The sequence below is a fragment of the Cataglyphis hispanica genome, chromosome 1 (genome assembly GCF_021464435.1).
Source record: "Cataglyphis hispanica isolate Lineage 1 chromosome 1, ULB_Chis1_1.0, whole genome shotgun sequence".
In the NCBI taxonomy this organism is placed as follows: domain Eukaryota; kingdom Metazoa; phylum Arthropoda; class Insecta; order Hymenoptera; family Formicidae; genus Cataglyphis; species Cataglyphis hispanica.
The window spans coordinates 7,524,569-7,547,385 of NC_065954.1; the positions used below are offsets into that span (position 1 = coordinate 7,524,569).

General features: G+C 28.5%; 1 protein-coding gene across 3 annotated transcripts in view; it reads left to right on the plus strand.

The window, feature by feature from the left end:
- Window positions 1-969: 969 nt before the first annotated feature.
- The window catches only part of LOC126849606 (BAI1-associated protein 3), a 74,473-nt gene continuing 52,625 nt past the window's right edge, over window positions 970-22,817 (plus strand). For all 3 annotated transcript variants that reach the window (XM_050591593.1, XM_050591602.1, XM_050591610.1), the window contains exon 1: window positions 970-1,349. The gene's annotated coding sequence lies outside the window, so the exon portion shown is untranslated. The remainder of the gene's footprint in view (window positions 1,350-22,817) is intronic.

Here is a 22,817-nt window from a genome sequence, read left to right on the forward strand (position 1 = left end):
TATATATATATATAGTATCATTTCATGTTATACGCTGAAAATATCAAAATCACTGATACTAATATTATTATAATAACTGATTTATATGTATTTTCTTTTTCGCTAAACAAGACAAACGTAAGTTGTATTTATCTTAGAATGCATACAAAATTTATTAAAATATATTTATTAATATACAAATTATATAATTATTATGTAATAATTATATATATATATTCAAAAGAAATGACATACATACATACACACACAAATTCGAAAAAGATAAATGTGGCCATTCTATAACGATTAATTTCTAATTAAATCTGTCATTTATCTGATCGATTTCAACGCAAATCGAGTTTACTGAACCTTGATACGAGATCAAACTATCATCTGCGGAAGTCTCTTGATGTTAGTAATCTAGAATCAAATTCGGGTCTCTAGGTCTCTCGTCGAAGTTTCGTTCGTTCCCTCTCTTCCCCAGCTTCCCTTTCCATCTCGCGTTTGTGACGATGTATAGTGTGAACGCACCCGTACGCGCGCAGGGGTACGATAGAAGCGACAGCAGGTATATAGACCCAGCCTAGCAGGAGCGTAGGTGAGCTGAAATAGATCGATGGACATGCTGCGCACGCAAGTACCTCCGGTTGTGCCTCTGCGGGGATAGGAAACAGCGCGCCACGAACTTCCGTAGGGTAGGGCATCGTGAAATAGCTGGTGGGAGTCGTACTAAAGAGGGTGGAACAGTCGGGGGGACGCTAAAGAAGAGAGGGGAATCTGAAAACCAGGGGAAGCAGGCGCCGTGGAAAAACGGGAGGGTGAATGTGAATGTAGAAGTGAGACGGTGAATCAGGGGAGAGAGACGATGGGATCAGGAAATGGAGAAAGCAGATGGAAGAGAGAGAGAATAGAGAAGGACAGAGCAGATAGAGTGGAATGGATGATGGATGAAGAGGGGTGGAAACCACTTGGGATGGAGAGGGACGCGCAGGGATGATACCAAGAGGGTGCAACTGGTGAAAGTGGAAGGAGTGCGACGCAAGCGGTTACAAGGGAAGAGAATGAAAGAGAGAGAGAAATACAGGGTGAGAGAGGCACGCGACGGCGTCTCACCTGTTTGCCAACCCGCCAGTCTGGTTTACGCGCCCGGTCATCCGTCGGCGCTACAAGTGGCTGTTTCGCTTCGACTCTCGAACAAGCGCGGGATCGTTCATTTGTGACTCTTTAATATCGTAAATATCCGTAGATTGCGGAAGTACGTGTGATAAACGTTCCAAGGACGATACGATACGTGATACGTTTCGCTTCGAAAGACTCGTCTCAAGACACCGCTCCTGTTCATCATCGCCGTCGTCAACGTCAGCGCGGTGGTGAGTAATCGGAGTTTGTGTTTGATCGAACTAGGTCACCAGTAAATCGCTTCCGATCTTCGTCGGATCAGATGACAAAGACTCCGTTTGAAATTTGAGACGCGCGCGTCGGTTTATGTTACCTAAACATCGATTGTACGTGCTTAGAAACTTATGTATTATGTTAATCATTTTAATGGATCATCTTATTATAGTGTGATATATTAACCGTAGATAATAAATCAGTTTAAAATAAATATTAAAAATAATTTAAAAATTTAATAATGATTTTTGATATCAATCAATTTCTCGGTTAACTTGTTTTTTGCTTTTACGACTTGCTCTTACAAACATATCATTGTACACATTTTCAAAATTTGGAAAATCAATATAATAAATGAAAAATCTATAAAAATCGGAAACAAACGTAATAGCGGTTAATGCGTCATTTAATGATTTTTTCGCACAAAAGTGCGTCCAAATATGCTTTTCTGATGAGTTTAAGTTGCACAAAAATGTGTTTAAATAATGCAAATAAAGCGAGAGATATTGAAAAAAATCATAATGATGTGAAAGATGCAGCACAACAAGATATATTGAGCCTTTGTTAATTATATTGCTCAATACATTAGAGATCAATGCAGTTTGGACATGTGTCACAATAATGATCGACGCTAGTTAAACTAGTGACAGTTCTATACGAATTATATCTCAGTGGAACACGTACGCAATTGAATGTCATAGCAAGTAGAGAGGGTCAGCGTACTGCCGGACATGTCCAGGATTATCGCCCTACCTGAATTGTCGTGCATAGGTCGATGAACGTATAATGACTCTTGATAAGTGGGAGTGCCAATGCAACATAGAAACGATTTCTTCAATAATATATATATTGCCTGACATTTGCTGGCATTAAAAATGATCTTTAGGAATATTTACTTAAGAGAAAATTATTGGAGAAATGTTTACACAACAAAAATTTTTAATAAAATTTGCAAAAATATGTCAAAGTAAACAATTAAAAACATTTTATCTTTAAGTTCTATTTAAATATTAAAAATATTACAGGCAATTGAAAAATTCGAGATATTTAAAACATTTAAAATAAAAAAAAAATGTTTCTGTTTATAGTGCATATAGTAAGATTGTATGTGCGTGCATTTGATATAAGCTTAAGTAAAATTGAATCAATATATTTAGATTTATATAAGCGGCCTAAATTACAACAATATTAAAAATATGTTAATATAAAATAAAACTAAATAACAGCTTGCGTCTGATAACTATAATTTATTAGTGATTATATCTCTCTACACAATTATTATTTTTTTTTAATTCTGAAGTTTCTGAGACTTGCTTCAAATTTGCATTAGCGCTGCTTTATTTTACGAGTTTGTTCTTATCGCGTAATGATAAAGCGCTAAGCATTAAGAATATCACCGTTAAAATAACTGACGATATATCACCAAAATATTAACACGCTATTGTCTGAACTCGATGGATAGAAATTATCAGTGACTATAAGTCGACGAATATTAAATCACGAATTTATTATGATCGGATCTAGTCTGTTAATATTATTAACTCGTTTTTTAAAGGATCTATCATAATAGCGCGGGATTGAAATTAATCAACGGTATAGCACAAAGTCTTCGTTAAAAGGCTGTGTTGCGCCGGTTAATTAAATGACTGCCGAAACGAGTAACTATTTCCGGCCCCATAGAATGCACAATATGTGCGTCTGGAGTGCAAAACTGTCGCAATCCCTCTTTCGCAATCGATCAGGTCTGCTTGTCAGTCACGGAAACACTTTAACGATCGAGGACGTCTATTGGATTACAAAAATCGTCCGTTTTTACGCGACGATACAGAGGATTTTTTTGATCTTTCTGAACCAGTAAACTTAAACAAAAAAACGATATAGTCAGCAAATGAAAGTCCATAGCGAAGGTTAAACGGAGGATGTAATTCTGCGATTTGAGTTTAATTGTCCGAATTTAAGCGCTAGAATCTGTGCGAGAAAATATATTTGCGTTACTGTAAATTTATTGACGCGTTATTGTAAACATGGAGAGATTGTATATAATAGGATGTAATGTTATATATGTATGTACAGCATGACAGGAAACAAATAGAGTTTGCTTTAAATATAATCTGGATATAAGATTATAAAAGATAAATTAAAAAAATAAAACATTTGATACAATAAGAATTAGTCTACCTTTAAATATCACTTCTTGCTATATCTTAACCGCTGCATCTTTTTCTTATTTTTTTATATCATAAAGATGCACAGATAAATAGCTGAATGGTTTTGTTGATTATCAAGCAAAAATATGCGGAAATCTTCGAATTTCCGATACTTGAAGGATCCGTAGAGAGATAAATTTATCATTGATTGAAACACGATGGAAAACTGACTGATTCGATGAAAGAGAAACTTCTTGTCGCTCGATCCAAATAAGAAAAATATACTTGTCAATCTGATCTTTTACGGTTTCCACTTGTCGTTTTGCAACCTCATGAAAAGAAAAGCGCTGAATCAAATAATGTAAATTTCTATTAAAATAAAAATCTGATCGAACTCGCATATTCAATGTGACGCGAAAATTTTGCCCTGATTTCCAGTTTAATTTAACTCACTTCTGGGATAAACACTGCCAATCTTTATTCGGATTTGTTCGTAAAAGAACAGTGTTCGATTTAGGGTTTGTTGAGGCGATCCAAGTGCCGGTAAAACTTTGGAAGTTTGTGAGGGAACGGCAACCTTTTCTACTTTTCTTTTCTTCGAGATATTTTCGACGAGTTGAAGATCGAGATATTTTCTAGGCCGTGAAGCTATTTTGGCCAGATAAGTCATATAGAATTGTAATCGATTATGTAAAAAGTTTATAATTTTTTCTTAAAGCTATCTATTCTATATAATTCTATTCTATTCTATATAATATAAATATACTTTTATATAAATGATATACATTGTTCTTATAAGTGATATAATTGTTGCATTTAAAATAAAATAAAATAAAGTAAAATTTTCTTAACCATGATAATTTTTTTTTAAATAGAGAAACAACTATAAATAAACATGCAAACAAAAATTTTTTTAAAAATATTAAAAAATTTTTTATGTGTGTTTTTAAGACATCTGACATAAACGCATAAAAAATATTCGTTTTTTCGAATTCTGATGCATTTGTCAGTAATGAATTGTCTTGAAATATGATTACAATTATATATACATTATAATTAACGTTTAACTTGCATTGTTAAACTCCTTTCGTGGTTTATAATGCACGTATTTAGATACATACGTCATTATATATGTATTGCATTATTTCTATATCTATATTGTGTGAGATGAAGCGTCATAACAATGAGATTTCATATTTACGACAGAGTGAAAATGCTAATCACGGTTTTTTGTTTATCTCGTATTTATTCTACCATTTATCTAGACTAATTCAAAATAACTCTCTTTTTTGTTTGTAACTTTTGCGGAAATGGCAATTTTGCATTTCTATCCTTTTTAAATTTGAAATCCATATAATATTTATAGAGTTAGATTTCAATAGACATACATACATGATAATAATTTTTATGTCATTTAATGACAATAATAAAATAATTATCAAACCACGAAACATTGAAAGTTAACTAGTTATCATAAACAGTGCGCTGTTAAATTTTTGTAGAGTTGAAAATAAATTCCATTGAAAACTTTGCTATTGACAATCCGCTGGCGATATTAAAATTAAAACAAAATTATGTGAAGTGTATTATAAATCTGCTACATGATGTCTATTGCTCTATTGTAACATAACATTGAACAATAGTTGCTATGCGTGTATTAGGGAGGAATCAGAGTTTCTCTCGGTCGAGCTGTTTACCGATAACAGTTCCGATGCATAGAACGGTAGAAATAGCAGTTTTCTTTGTTTATTATAATCTGTGGCAAAATTGAAAGAGAGAAAAATCGCAAAAAAAAAAAAGAATTTTCTATCTTGCGAACACGATAGCTGGATAATAGGAAGCGGCGAGAGAGTGATCTTGTCTTGTATATAAAACAGCAAGAAAATTTCTCCGGGCGCCGCGTTAATTTTCTTCAATATTCTTTAGTCGTTATATATCGTTTTTTTATTGACGTTATAATAATGCTCGTACTGCGCATATAACAATGAGATATTTTAGAATTCTTGTAAAGATTCTTGGAAAATAGCGCGTGATTCGTTCAACATCGAAAATGTTATAGTCAAATATCTCTTTAATGAGAAATCATGTTTTTTAACAGAATATTTAGCTATGTGACGAAATTAATAAAATATTATAAATATTCAATATTTAAATGTTAAGAGTCGCGAAATACTTATTTTAATTACTTATGTTTTGAATTTACATCAAAATACTAATATATATTGAAACTCTGATTCCTCCCTAATACACGCATAGCAACTATTGTTCAATGTTATGTTACAATAGAGCAATAGACATCATGTAGCAGATTTATAATACACTTCACATAATTTTGTTTTAATTTTAATATCGTCAGCGGATTGTCAATAGCAAAGTTTTCAATGGAATTTATTTTCAACTCTACAAAAATTTAACAGCGCACTGTTTATCATAACTAGTTAACTTTCAATGTTTCGTGGTTTGATAATTATTTTATTATTGTCATTAAATGACATAAAAATTATTGTCATGTATGTATGTCTATTGAAATCTAACTCTATAAATATTATATGGATTTCAAATTTAAAGAGGATAGAAATGCAAAATTGCCATTTCCATATATATATATAATTTTGATTTAATTGATTTTGAAAAAACAGATAATACATATTAGTTATACATATTATTATACTATTTTTTTAATAATTTTATAATAGTTATATGTATTTTATAATAGATGCGTGCCCTACTCGCGTGCCCTATTATACTCGCGTGCCCTACTCGCGTGCCCTAATACAATGCACCGCAGGCTACTTCCGTTGGGCCAGTTGGACTTACCTATCGTTGATCCTGGCCATATTAAATTAATTCTGGCTACGTCTAGCCAGAGATGTAGCCTCGACCCCCTATCAGAAGTCAATGAAGGAAAAAAATCCTTCCGTTGCCGGCTAATTATTGTCGCCGGGGTATATAATTTTATGCTCATTTATGACATGACAGTTTGTCACGCATCGTTTCAATAAATTGCAAAATTTGATATATGAATATTTTGACTGAAAGTCAAATTATCAATCAAATTTAATAATTGATTGTGAAGTAATAACATTTAATCGTAATAAAATAAAATTAATAAATAATATAATATAATATAATTTGATGCATTTTTATATATGCAAGATTTGAGATACTGAAAGTCAAATTATTCATATTATATGACACAAATGTTTTATTAATTTATTTTAATATAAATTACATATTATAAATATTATATATTATTATAAGATTAGATATTATTACTTCAAACAATGATTAAATTTGATTGATAACTTGGCATTAGATTGACTAAAGTAAAATTATATTAAAACAAAGTGTGACAAACTGTCTAAGCTTTTATTGCTATGATAAAAAAGATGGATGGGCTATGAAAAATTATGACAAAATTGGCGCAACATCACCATAATTATCAATATTTCATATAAGAAAATATTTTATATTTTTTTCAATTTTGTGTTTTAATTTATATTTTAAATTATATTTCTAATGTGTTTTAATATATATTTAAAAAGTCTATTAAAAGTTATTTGATTGCATTTATTCTAGCCCATCCATTTTGAGGCAACGACTTTATTAACAATCTACAAGCTACATTTGCATCTACAAGATCTACGGATCCGTTACCTCAAATTAAAATAAAATTTATCACTTACCGGCACTGATGCGCAACAGCGGAGATTTGGTCTTGAGGCTACGTTGTCTGCAACACACAAATATAAAATCCAAATTATGGCAACGTTTAAAATAATTATTAATATTTCAAATCATTATTATTGTGCGCATCGAATTTTATATCCGATGCGTATAATAATAAGAAAGTATATAAATATGAAATAATTTTATAAATTTTAAAAAAGAAAACTATTTTAAATAAAAACTTTTATAGTATGAGTTTCTCTTGTTTAAACAACTCTATTCAAACAATGATCGAATCGAATTAATACGTGTGCGGGATTTATAATAATTAATGTAAAAATAATAATACTCACCCTTAGGTTGCTCCGCCGGTGCAGGATGCCTCTCCTAGGCCTCCTCCTCCTCCTCTCAAGATCGTTAGGTTGATCTGTAACACAAATAGAACCAAATTGTAGCAGCGCATAAAATAATTAATATTTCAAAAAACTTATTGTACGCTTGAATTTTATATTTTATGCATATAATAATAAACAGATTAATAAAATAATGTTATAAATTTTGAAAAAAAGACATTAATAACTAATAATTTCATATAAAAGCTATAATTAAAATATATTTAAACGTAAAAATCTTTTTCTCTAATTCTCTCTTATTTAAATCATATAATTACAAAGTCAAATTACGCGATTAATTGTTTAATTTAAATATCACGTATGCAATTATTAAATAATTAATATACAAATAACAAATTACTTACCACAAGACTGCTCCACCGATGCCGGATGCCTTTCCTAGGCTTCTTCCTTCTCTCAATTTGATTCATACGCGCGATATTTTAAACGGCACTCCCGCACTTTTATTAAAAAATACTTCCGCACTTATACGCGATACTTTGAACGACACTCCCGCACTTTTGGCATGATCAAACCCCGTTTTACACGAAAATCGTACTGCGAGTTGACAAGTACTACTTTATTGCTCGAGCGTTGCTGTAGGAATGATAACAAGGCTATAAGTCGTAAGACGTTAATAGCGCGCTAATGTTTACATCGCCAAGGCCGAATACAATGTTATTGTTTTCGCAGCCGAAAATATGTTACTATGACGTATATACGGTGTCGGATATTAAATAATACAAGTATTTTAAATTATAGATTAATTATATAATAAACGATTTATATATCATGGAGCTTATTATTATGTTAATTATTATTCAAATCTGCGATTTGACTATTTTATTATGCGTTCTCAAACCGAATCATATTTAAATTATCAAAAAATCGAATAATGATAAAATATTAAATATAATTAAAAATCAAGTATTTTTAAAGAAATAATTATTGTTTATAAAGAGAGAAAGATCGCAATAAAACAATAATTTACAATTTTGATTCTAATCATTTCGATTCTTGATTAAAACGTCACGCAAAATATGCGCTTCGAAATTTATCCATTATGATATAATTATATCATAATACATATTATTCAAAATTTAAATTGTGAAAGATAATTAATTATTTATGATATCAAATTAGTTCTCGATACTTGTCGCGATCGCGTTGAGAAATTAGAGAAATTTAGTTAGAGATATTTTGTGGAGTGTTTCGCGTTCCTTACTGTTCGAGTGTCGCCGTGAGAATAAAGCCGTAAGCCATAACACTAGCGCGCTAATGTTTACATCGTCAAGGCCGTATACTATGTTATGTTTTGATTATTCGTTGCCGAAATATTTTCCATACTATAACGTATATATAAACGGAATATTAAATTATACATGTATTTTAAATTATAAATCAATTATTAAATTATCAATTGATATATTACGGAGTTTATTAAATCGATACTGGCAATATTGTTACCTCTTTTTTGCGATGCTAATTGGTTATCTCGACGATGCACTGAACATTACTTTATATCAATAAAAGCTTGTCATAACTGAGCGACACGTTTGATAGTTTAAATATTAAGTGGGTGTGTAATTTTTATTTAATTTATTTAAAAAAAAATGGAAAACTAGAATTAATATGTAAGTAATTATATACACATACACAATACAAATAAATAGCGCGCGTTTATAGTATTCTACTACTTTAAATTTGCATTATACACAAATATTACACACTGCATAAATTTCTCATGTCTACATTATAATATCTTTTTTGTTAATTAATAGAAAAATTGTAAAATTTAATTAAACGCTAGCTTTATTTATATGGTCAAATTCGTCAAACTTTGTGAAAATCAAACTTCGCAATATTTCTGAATTTAATTATTATATATTTTAAAATTTTTGCATAAAAACTAATTTTTGTATTTAATTACTATGCTAGTTTATTTTAAAACAAATCTAAATAACAAAGTTCAATACTTGAATTTAATAAAAAATAGAATTAATGCATACCAAGTTACGACGGAAATGAAAGTTTGCATTTTGTTCATTCTTTTAATAATAAAGTATTATTTAATTATATCAGTCTTTGTGCCGGTGTATTCTAAAGCTTATTAGAAGGAACTGAAGTTTCGATACACGAAACCTGTTGGCTTATCTCATCGCTGCCGGATAATCGCATATTTAAAGCATGCAGGTGCGGTGAATATCTGGTTAAATTAATTAATGTAATTAACGGACTGCTTGGCGACGCCAGCGGATTGCGGATAAATTCCGTGGCGCAATGTCGCGTAATGAACACATGGCGTTTCTCGATACATTAATGATATGCCAATAATTATAATAATCGTAATCACACAAACAGCGCACGAACCCGGAAACGGGCAAAGCGTGTTCGTTATTAGCGCTCGATTGACTTGTACCCACTGTTGACATTTGTGATTGACGATGAATTCCACGCAGCTTGCGGCTATCGACAAAAGTTAGTTAATAATACAGGATTTTGAAACTGCGAATGGTACTGAATTTCTATATTCAGTTATGTAGAAAACTTATTATTTGGGATATAAATAATCCGTATGTTTCACTAATATTATATAATATTAATATTACAGATACATATATATATATATATATATATATATATATATATATAATCTGCATATATTTTTATATACGCAATATAAATTAATAATTAAATTAATCAAATTTAGATTATTTTTTCTTTTATTATGTTTTAATTTTTTTATATAAAAACTTTACTTTTTACTTTTACTTAGCTTTTAAAAAGAGAAGGAGAAAAAAAGAGAGAGAAAAGAGAGAATAAACATTCTCATATATTGATTGTTTTATACACACACGCACACGCACACACACATATACATACGATATACATATATATCGTTAAAAGATATTCATATTCAAGTAATGTAATGCATACTGATGTTTGAACATTGATATTTCCATTGTTTACAACACGCATGTATAAATGGTAAATTAATCGCAATACCGTAGTATAATCGCACAACTCATATACCACTCCGATGATCTTTGAAATAATTAAGAGATATAAACGTGCGGTTGTATTTACAACCGACAGTTTACAGCAGGAAGCTCTACAAATTTGGATTCACGGATGTCACGTGAGATTTGTGGTTACGATAATATCGTGGTTCGCGCAATGCGAGAGACCATCAAAAAATTATCACGGATTAATAATTCGCGTGTTAAACAGAGATTGGTATTAAATAAATATCAAAATAATTAAATAAATATCAAAAACATACATTGTCAAATTGTTTTATTATTTAATAAGATTAATACTTTTTTTCTATGTTTATGCTTGTTATACAGAAACGCGTCATATACTTATGTTTTATATAAAATGCAGATATATGTTTTTAGATCTAATAGAGCGATTAAGTAACTGCTCTATAGTGAAGTTTCTAAATAGATATATTAACTATAATTTAAATGATAAAGTTAATTAAAACATAAATCTTATTCCTAATTTTATTATTTTTTAATACTTTTTATTTTGCATCCAAAATCAAACTACAAAACTTATCTTATCTCTTTTTTGACATTCCTTAAATATGTACTGTTATATATAAAAGTAGCTTGTAAAAAAAGAATTAAATTATTTTTTTCTTTAACAAAGAGATTGGTCTAGAAGAGTGAATATCTCATATCAATAATCTACTTTAGAACATTTATTCAAGAATTTAAGGCAGATAAACTTGTCACATCAAACTGAAATATTCGCCGTGCGAACAATTTAATAAGAGTATCCAGTACGAGCTACGTTTCGCGATCTAATGAATAATGCATAAATTCAATTCACATGTATCACGCGTAATTAATCACGACGCTTAATTGAAGCAAAATTGATATGTTTTATTCGAGAGTGTTGGTGAGTCTCGCGGCCTTCTTTGTTCGATACATTTTATTTTCTCTCCTTTTTTTTTTATTCTTATTTATGCTCCATGGATCGCAGTTAATTTGCATCGGTTTCGAAACGGTTGCAATAGAACTATTGGAAAGTCGACGGTTTTAATATAAAAAGCAATAAACGAAAAATCGAAGAATTCAGCACAACCGCGAAGCTTTCTACCTTAGCCGAGAGTTTTTTACTGCTTCCATCGTCGACACGTATTCTACCATTTCCAGAGCTTTTCTTTTCAACTTTTCCCCTTTTCCTCTACGTACTTTACCGATCTGAACATTTGCGGAGTGCACGTGCTATTTCTTGCGCTCGCAGTTTAATTCCGCTGATTGTGCCTTTTTAAATATCTTCGTTATATACATAGTATGATTTAATTAGAAAATATAATTTCGCGTGTTCGTGTTGTCTGTTCTTTTCCACCGTAATATATGACTACTGACGAAACGAAATTGACAATGATATTAAAAAGATTTGATAAAAAATTGTATTTGAACTGTGCATCAACATATATTTATATTATATAAGAGATTTATGTTATATTTAATCTCTCATTTAAAATTAAAAATATAATTAAATTTTAATTATCTAATTAAATACATGATCAAGTGAGGATAAAATTTTATTTTATTAAATTAAATACTTCAATAAAATTTTTAACCAATCAATTTATCAAATTAAAATTAATTAAATTAAATTTTAATTATCGAAATAAAGTTTCTAACTAATTACAGTAGATAATATACGCATTGATAAGCAGCAAGCAGTAGAATGTTGCAAATTGCAACATGAATTAAAAATGATCATATATTACATTAGTGTATTCGTTTTCGGTCATTGATTCAAAAAAGCGAACACGATTTTCAATAATAACTCGTATAATAACTGTCTCGTTAAATAACTGTCTGGTTATATGCTGACTTGAACTACTGATGCAATTTATCATTCACTGCGTGCTTTTTGAAGCGTTTCTTTTCACGATATGTCGTAACGTCTAGCCACTAATACACCGAAATATAAAACATGAAAGAAACAAATTGAAACTATGTGTTTCAACGTTTCAGTGTTGCGTGTAGGAATGGCGGAATCAATCATGCATTTTAAAAATTAATTTAACACTTTCCGATTATTTTTGCAACGAATCGCTACGCGAATTGCCTTTTGAGATATTTTTGCGGAAAATTTGTGATTGACGAGTAGTGACGTAGGAATAAATGATTGATTGTTTCGCATTTGACGCACGCGCGCGTACTGTAATTAATGGCAATTGTGTTTCATAAATTAACACGGAAATATTTCTTTATTTAAAACTGTTGGAGCGTTAGTTATTTATTTATTTACATTGAACTGTGTACATGTTTCATTTATGAAATATAGATTTTGTTGTTACAAATTGATCAGAAGCTGCACAAAGTAAAAAAAAAAATGTGAAAAAAATTAAATGCACAATTGATTTAAAATGAGTAGGATTGATTCGTGATTTCATTTGAGACTGACAGTTATGTATTTGTGGAAGATATTTGAAATATTATTTGAACGATTCGATCAGCAAACAAACATGGCTACATCAAAGGCGTTCTTCCGGAAATGTGAAATGCATTCTATACACTTGCACATTATAAATATTATATTTAATACACACACATACACACACACACACACACACACACACACACACACACACACACATATACATATATACATATATATATATATATATATATATATATATATATATATATATACAAAATTCTATTCGGCAAATCATAAAACTACATAATTTTTTTATTCGATAATTAAACACTTTCATCTGAATATTTCTCGCGCGTTTATTAAAACAAAGATCTCTTTGATATATGACCGATATATACAAGAGTTACGAAACAAAATATAGCAAAATATATATGATACAATAAATGAAAAAATATCTTTATTATCATTTTTACATGCACACACACATACACATGCACATTTTGTTTCTTTTAAATTCTTGGATATATATGAATATATTAAATATATTATAATAATAATAAGTACTGCATAAATATATCATTTTTCAGCATAAGATAATAAACTAAGTAATTTAATAAAAAAATTGATTTTTTTTTATTTATTAAGTTTATTTCTTTCTCTATCATCATTTTCAATATCTAATTTGTCACATTTATATTCAGCAAACAATTCTACATAGAAATCATTATTGTATATACATGTATGTGTATGTGCGTACGTATGTGTGTGTGTGTGTGTGTGTGTATGTGTGTATGTGTGACAGACTTCGCGAAAATTATCTTCCAGGATTTAAAATTTTAATTATGGTCTAGACTTTAGTTCTATTCTTTAGTTTAGAAATCTTTTTGAAAATGAGATAAGATAAATAATAAATAATAAAAAGAAATAACAAATGTATTTTAATATATGAAATGCATTTCGCGATACGTGCTTTTCTGACTTGTTGACTTCACGTGGCAACTGGAAATTTCCATTTATTTTGCTGCATCTCGATCTATCCCTTGCCCAGACTGAAACTTTCAGTAAACGCCGACCTGAGTCAAGTTTTAACAAGCCTCGCGCTCCATTCCCATCATCTTGTCGACGACGAATGCATTCATACGGAAATTATCCTCATAACGAGACGACGAGATTTCATGTAGATGTTTACGCATTATATCAATAATGAGATTATTTTACTTTACAAAGTTTTTTATGTTTTCAAACAATTGTAGCAATTGTATTTTTTTAACAATTTCAGAAATAAATTAAAATTGTGTATATGATTCTGTATTATAAAAATTTTTTCATATATCATTATTTATAATTTATTTCTTTTTTTTACGTATATAATAAAAAGTTTGTTTTTTAAACACATATTAAACAATAATCATACTTTAATAGCAGCGCACGCGTTTTTGATTTGGCTACAATTGAGATATTATTTTTCTAGATCGAAGTTTTTCGTATTCTGTAGAACACGTTGATTGAAGAAAGGAAGAAAACGAACGCCGTAGGGTGGCTCTTTACACAATCCTTGGACACAACCTTAATCCGATTTACCCATTTTTCCTACACGATCGGAATGCTGAAGGGAGCGTATTCGAAAATATACCGTATTTCTCGACGTGAAATACATATTTCGATATGTGAAGAATTTGGAGCTATATCATTCATGACTTGTAAAGATTACGTTGATACGTCTAGCATTTTATAATATATACGGACATAATAAATATAATTAAAACAAAATATAACAAATACTTTGTCATGTACAAAAGAATATAGCAAAAGTTTTGTAAAGTTTTTTTTTTTTTTTTAAATACAGATTTCTACATTTAAGAATCTTAAATTAATTTTTAATCATTTTTACATGATATCTCTTTAAAATAAGTGCCCTTTTTTAAAGACACATTTAATATTAAAGAGATATTATTAATTCATATCTGTCGCATTATCCCATTTTACGTAAGCAGTAAAAACAGTAATCATTTGAGATATATTATATATTTCTAAATCCTAAATTGTATAAACAATTTATAAATCTACCGATACATATATTCACGGATTCCAGATTTTCGAGATTTTAATCTTATAGTTTAAATATTTGCAATATGGCAAGCATCGCTGTAATGTTTATTAATTAATTATTATTGCATGTAAATTAAACAATACATGTATTACATAATATGTTAACTTATAGACATTTTATAATTTATTACTCAAATGTATTACGGAATAGAAAATGAATAGTAAGTGAATGTATAAAATGCGAATTAATTAGATAATGGCTGTTTCGTTCTGTCATAATATTGCGTAATATACTCTACAATAACTCTATACAATAACTCATGCCATTGCATAAATGAGAATACATTAAAATTATTTTCTTGTTGTAGGCACGACTAATGGACATTTCTCTTAATACACAATGCTCTTTGTCTATTACATTCAAACTTTTGCCAATTCTTATTTCACATTAAGACATTAAGAATACATAAAAATTAAAAAAAATGGAAATATATAAAATACGCATATAAATTCTTTACATCTGTTATTACAAATGTATTTTAAGCAAGTATCGAAATAAAAAAATATTTATAATTTTAATCTTTTGTTTTTAATATAATAATATATTTATGTAGCACATATATTTCTTGTTTTTTATACTTTAAAATTTATCAGTTTTCTTAATATTTTCCAAATTTAATATTGAACCTGTATAATTTACCTGTATACAATATATTAAGTATAATTACACATCCTCTTAAAATTGTATTTTCTAAATTATAATATTTCTTGTTATTGTATATGTGCGTATGTATGGAATGTAGATGTGTGACCAAGATTTAAAATACCCATATAATAAAAATGCAACATTTTAGAGGGATTTTAGAGAAATAAACTGACAGATGTAAAATAATTTTATAAAATATTTATTTTTTTAAATATAAAATTTAATAAAGTTTAATGTATATATAAAATATTTTAATATAACATTCCGTTAATGATATTGTATTTTAAATATGTAAATGTATTTTAAAATAATTTTTTAGAATTTTATAATTGCATTTTACGTATTTGTTGTATCGTATTTTTTCAAATTATTACACAAAATATTTTTTTATATAATTATCCTTTTTTATATTGATCAGCCTTTTTTAGTATTTGAAAATATTCGTGAAGTTAATTTTTACAGATATGAATAAACTCCGAATTGCCTCTTGGTCAACCATTCGATTTGTAACGATAAATGTGACAAAAAAAATATTTATTTTTTTACAATTTGAATAAATAAAATAGAACGGACAACATGGATCAAATAAATAGGACAAATAACAGGGATCAATAACAAATTTGACAATAATAACGTATTATTAATGCAATCTTTACTCAATTTATTGTTTTTTCCATTTTCTTATAATATTAATAATAGCAAATTGAAAATTTATAACGTATGATTTATGGATTTAATTCATGATAATAGTAATAAAGTTATTATCTTTATCTTGTTTTAATATTCTCTTGTTTCATACTTTAATAAGATTTTTTTTGATGCATGTAAAATTAAAGATTACTTTTGGTTAATATAAAAATGTTACAAGTTATAATAATTTTACGTTTCATAAAATTTGTTCATATTTTTCATGACAATTTTGTAGAAGTAACGAAAATTTATATGCGCATGATGATGGCAGAAAATATTTCAAAGCAAATATAATAGAGATATTTGCTAAAAAAAAATATATGTATCGTATATTCGATTAAATAGCGAGCAATTATTTCATGTAGCTGGAATTTGTGCACATTTTTAAACATAGACATATTCATTATATGTTTATTGATGTTGCGTCCAATATTTATAATTTAATGTGACGCAATATTATTAATATTTTTCTTTTGTTTTCCATGTGTCTTTATTAATCGATAATTTCAAATAATATTACATTTACGCCTGTAAAATTTACGTAAATATTTTCAGCACGCGTATGCAATATATTTCACTCGTATCATTTTTATCGTCCGCCTGTAATGGAAGATGCGCGCGCGATAGGAAAAAAAACATCGCACCTGAATTCTCACCTAGATAAAGTTTGACAGCGTCCATGTTTGATTTCCGTGTTATGAGCGTTGACCGGTAGATATGCATTATTTATGAACCCGTAGAAAACTTCGTATACTAGTAGCTCTTTTATCGTAAAAAATTTACATTCGTATGGGTCGTTACATGTCTTTCTAGACGACGCTCGCAGTGAAATATCCGAGTTATTCTCTGTCGCATACACTCATCGAAAACGCTCAAAATATATTCACATAAAATATAAGAATGTCTATGCTGAACATAGACAAAGAAATGATCCAAAATTTTCATATTTGCGTGTATATGTATATTCGTATATTATATTATCTATTTTCTTGCAGCAATATACCAGAATGTTACGTTTAATATGTAAGACACGTGCCTTTGGCATGTGTATTGTTTGCAGCAACTATAACCAAAATAATACAAGCAAAAAATCTATATACATATAAATTCTATTTTGTAATAAGCTGTATACAAATGCGATGTTATTTTGTCAAGTTCAACTCTGTATCTTATATTAAATAATTATTAATTTTATTTATGATCCGATAATATAACATTTGTGTTATAAACTTTTGACAAATATCGCAAAGTATGAAAATCGTATTGTAAATAATGTGTATAACTTCAAAAATTAAAATGTACCTATGGAATTAAATAAGCATATTATAGCTATTTTTGTAATTTATCTAAGATTTATCTAAGATAATGTGAAAATGGTGGCTTTCAAGATTATCGAATGGCTATAATTTAGTAGATTTTATTATGTTAAAGCATATAATTATCTTTTGCTTCTATTGCTTGTAAAACCCAACAAAGGGACGTTATTTAATTCATTTTTTTAGAGATAAATCTAATAGAGGAATTAATGGGTTTGTCTTGTACTAAGTACGCGTAAAACTCAGCCAGATTTAAGATTCAACCAGGAATGTATAAAAAAATAAAAATCATAAGAAAGAAAAGAAAGAGAAGAGACGTGCGAAGAGAAATGGGAATAATTTTATTCCACTCACGTAAAGTTTTTGCTACTAAAATCTTGGCTAGCATGAGAATTTGCATAAAAATACATATGTATTTAGATAAAAAATAAAAGATATAGAAAAGATTTTAATTATGTACACACTGTATTACAACAATACCTTATTTTTAAATATCTGGTAATAGTGAAAATGACGTGCACGTGAAACTTGGATAATTATAAGCTGGCACTGCGAGTTATTTGTATCTTAATAGAGATAATAGAAAAAAAAGATAGCAAGGCACGAACATTGTTCTTGAGCATCTTAATGGCAAATTAATGGAACATAAAGGAGAGGCAATAAATAGATAAATGGATAAAAGTATATATCTCTTGATCGACGTACAAGCTGACGCACGTGCCACCTTTTACTCTCTCTTCCACCCTTTTACCTTGCGATACAAAAATATCATATTTGATAAGAAGTTATACAGACGAAAAAGGAGAGAGAGAGCGAACACACGATATTGCGCATATAAGAGTGAAAAAAAAGGATCAAATTAGCCTAGATTGAATATAGAAACAGAGAAAAAGAGAGAGAAAGAAAGAAAAAGAGAAGAAAATACCCTTGAGTGGCGACAATGCGGAAATGACGTTGAAAGGTTGAAGAAGAAAAAGCTTGCTGTTCATGTAATGTTCGAGACAAGAACGAGTCATAGCTTCATGTGCTTCTCTCGGCCCAGTTTTATTCCCCATCAATCATCTTTTCGATGTCAGTTCATTCTTGATGTATCAGATCAGAGGAACAAAACGGTGAAACTTTAAATGCGCGATTAAGTATAGGTAACAGACAATGTTTCATAAAAAAAGAAAGTTTTTGAATATCAAAAGTAAATATCTTGACAAATTCTCTTTGCGTAACATTTTATTTATTAGCAAAAAAATTTCTATTATTTTTCAATTTTATTAATATTTTTTGAAATTATTTCGCATAAAAATATAAATTGTGCAAATACAAAAAAATGAGACTTACTATGTTTTTATATTAAATCATTATTCAACGACTTAACGACTGCCAATTAAAATCATTATTGATGTTTAAGGTTCTAACCGTCTCAAATCAGGTATTTATCTATCCATTTTATTACTTTGGAAATCCTTTGATTCTTCGTGCTCACGGTTTATCGATTAACTTTGTACCCATTACTTTTTTTTGGAAACTTACTTCTTTTGTCATTTTTCTCACGTTCTTGTTCAAGACAACATTAAAGAATTCTTTATTGACCCTTCTTAACTTTTGACAATATAAACTCACTTGCGTAAGCAAGATTAAGATTTCAACACATACGTTAAGATTTCAGTATTTGAAACAAAAAGCGAATTTTAAGAAAGCAAATTTTTCTCTACCTGCTTTTCTAAACCTGCTTAATGTCGTTTAATGAGGTCAGGGAGAATCGACTGGCAATGGAAATGACTTCTCACAACGTCCTTGAACGCCCATCATGACCCTTACGAAGAATATTGACTTCCATAAATATGATATTATCGCTGATTTCCATCAACAAAGATCGCATAATATAATGAAGAGACGTAAAAACTTTTGAAAAATGTCAAAATATTATTATTGTTAAACCAATTAGACTATACAGATATGCTAAATAGATTTTTGTAAAAATCTATGTCTACTGTATGTATACGCGAATAAAATCATATGTATGCAATACAATTTTAATTACCATTTATATAAAAAAATAAATTTAGTTTTATTATATTGACATTACGATAAAGAAAGAAATTGTACTCAAGAAAAATAATCATCGTATATTTATTACACATTAGATGTGAAATGCCAAATAAATTTTGTTTTTTCGAAAATAGTTTTTGACGAGAATTTCAGCGTAGGTGTTTATTTGTAAAAAGGCCAACTATGTTGATTGCCAATAATAACACAATATTTTGCTCTCTAATATCAATACGTGCGTCACACAATACGTGAGGTTACGCGCAGATATTACGTCCATCGTATGCGTAGTGCATGCTCGATTAAACATGCGGGTGTTTATGAACGATCGATTCTCACGCAATTCTATTTTATAAATGTCATAGTTTGTCTATGATAATTTATAAATAATCTTTCTTCACTAAAATATATTTAATGTGGATATACATATATTTAATACAGATTTTCTAAATTAATTAAATACAAAAGCTAATTATTTGTAGTTTATTTATTTTTGATATTTATTGCTTTTTTATATTATTTATTTTATTGTTTATTTTTTAATTTATTATTAATTTTTAATTTATATATATATATATAATATACAGAATTTTATAAATTAATGATTGTTACCTTATTCCAAAAAGTGCCTAAATCTTGAAATAAAACAAAAAAATATAGTCATTTCGTGCACGAGATAAGGAATAGTAGCTAACCATTCTTACGGTGCAAGATTATCAGTTTAGATATTTTCGTATATATATATATATATATATATATATATATATATATATATATATAAATCACAAAATAAAATATAAAAAGTTAGACAAATAAGCACACAAATCACGTACATAAAAATATACGTACGTATACGCACACGAAATAATCTTGCCATGCAAGATGTTCCAAGGATAGATTTTATCTCACGATTTTATTCACTTCGGCTCTTCATATCAAAAGGATTTTCAAATTACGAGCTCGAGACATAAAATCAGAAAATTTTTGAGTATAAAATAAGTACGATAGAAAGATCATAAGTAACAGATTTAAATTACAGAATGTATTGAAATATATTATATACGTTAATATATATTTAAGTATATTATACATATATACATATATACTAATATATATTGAGTCTTGTTTTAATAATTAAAAAGTAAAACATATTTTCAGCAAAATAAAATATAAAATATATAAAATTAAATGTATAAATTAAATATATAAATCTATTTTATATCCATAATTTCTTTCTGATATAATTGTAATAATTTTGAAGTTATAAAGTCAAAGTTAAACAGTTATAAATTAAGATATTTTGAAATAATAAGTGTATATTTAAAAAGTTGTTTGTCTACAATATTTGCACATAGAGAGTTTAATATAAAAAACAATCAAACCTCTGTCTATCTTTAACTTTAGACTAGACCTTTAAAGAAGGCCCTAAGTCTAAATAGAAATTAATATTATTATATTAATTATAAATAAATATAATAAAATTTATAATAAATATTAAGAATCATCAACTTATTAGAAAGAATGCAAAACGAATTTATTACGAACGGATTAATCTCCGTAATATAACACAGTATTAGTTTTTGCTTCAAGTTCTCTTCCAAAGATAGGCAACTAACTGAATTAAACTTCAGATCTTCTTACATACTGTACCGTTTGCTTCAATGATCAGTGATTGTATATTAATGAGTCATCAGAAATATTATCACAATATTTACACTCTTTGTAACCGGGATGCACCCAAGAAACTTATGATAAGATGAAATACTTGAAATATGACGGTATGTTTTAAATTATTTTATAGTTCAGTTTTAATTTCTGTTGATACGGACAACTATTTCTCATTTCACGTTTAGCTGCATATTTGCATATTTGTTAAACTATGCTCCCAAGATCCTAGCATAATTCATCGAAAATCGAGCTTATAATTTCACGCAATAGAGCTCTCTTCAAAATTTTTTATTGACAAACTGTTTCAAATTGTTTTATAATCCCGTTGCAAATGATAGCAATCATTTAATTTAAATATTATGAGTATTATATCGAGTTGATATTGTAAATATAATCTGTAAATTCGACTAACACGTTAATTTATCTCAAATTTTCACTGTCAATATATTATTGTAATAAATTATCGTACAGTGGTTTGTCGGATCTATTTTATGTATATCAGCTAATAGTACAATCTCTGTTTATCCATCATCTTATTTATATCTTACCACCTGTAGCAAATTCAACTACAAGAGATATTTAGTTTAAATCGTAGCTTTTTTGTATCTCTGAGAATCTAATCTCTGCTACGCGCACTTGTAGTCGCGTAGTTTGATACGCTTGATTTAAAAGATATAGTATATGAAAGTAAAACGCACATGCTCTACTAAAACCGTGTTTGCTTCAATAGTACAGCGCTTTAACAAATAACTAGGTAAATCTCTCATAACAAAGTTAGAATCGATAGTTTCATAGTCAGTCACGTGGAAATGTTGTTCACCTTGAATTGCACGCGCACAAAGTAAATTGGCATTACAAGTTCATTCTATAATCTGACATCGTCAGAATATCATACGGTATTCAGCACTTTTGCGTGCATTGGTAACCTGTATTAGTAACATTATTATGCAACTTATATTGAGAACAAAGTCAAAGTATATAACACTTACCTACATCAATTTTTCTAATCTATAGAGAGAATCATATGTGACGTAATATTGAGACTATACTAGATAACAAAAATTGCATATTATGTATATGGCTATACATATATTGTTCGTTGTATAATAAATTTTCGAGAAAATATTAAGTTATACATACACTAAAATCTAATTAAAATAATTAATTCATGTATCTTGTTAAACAAAAAGATCAATATATACGAAAAAAACATATGTGAAAAAATAAGACACAAAAAAATAAGACGTCTTAAGGACGTTTCTAGTGTCAATTGTATAGTAATAACAAAAGACAAACGTTTTATATTTGCAATAACAATATTTTTCTTTTTATAACGTGTTACTTCACATCCAATTAA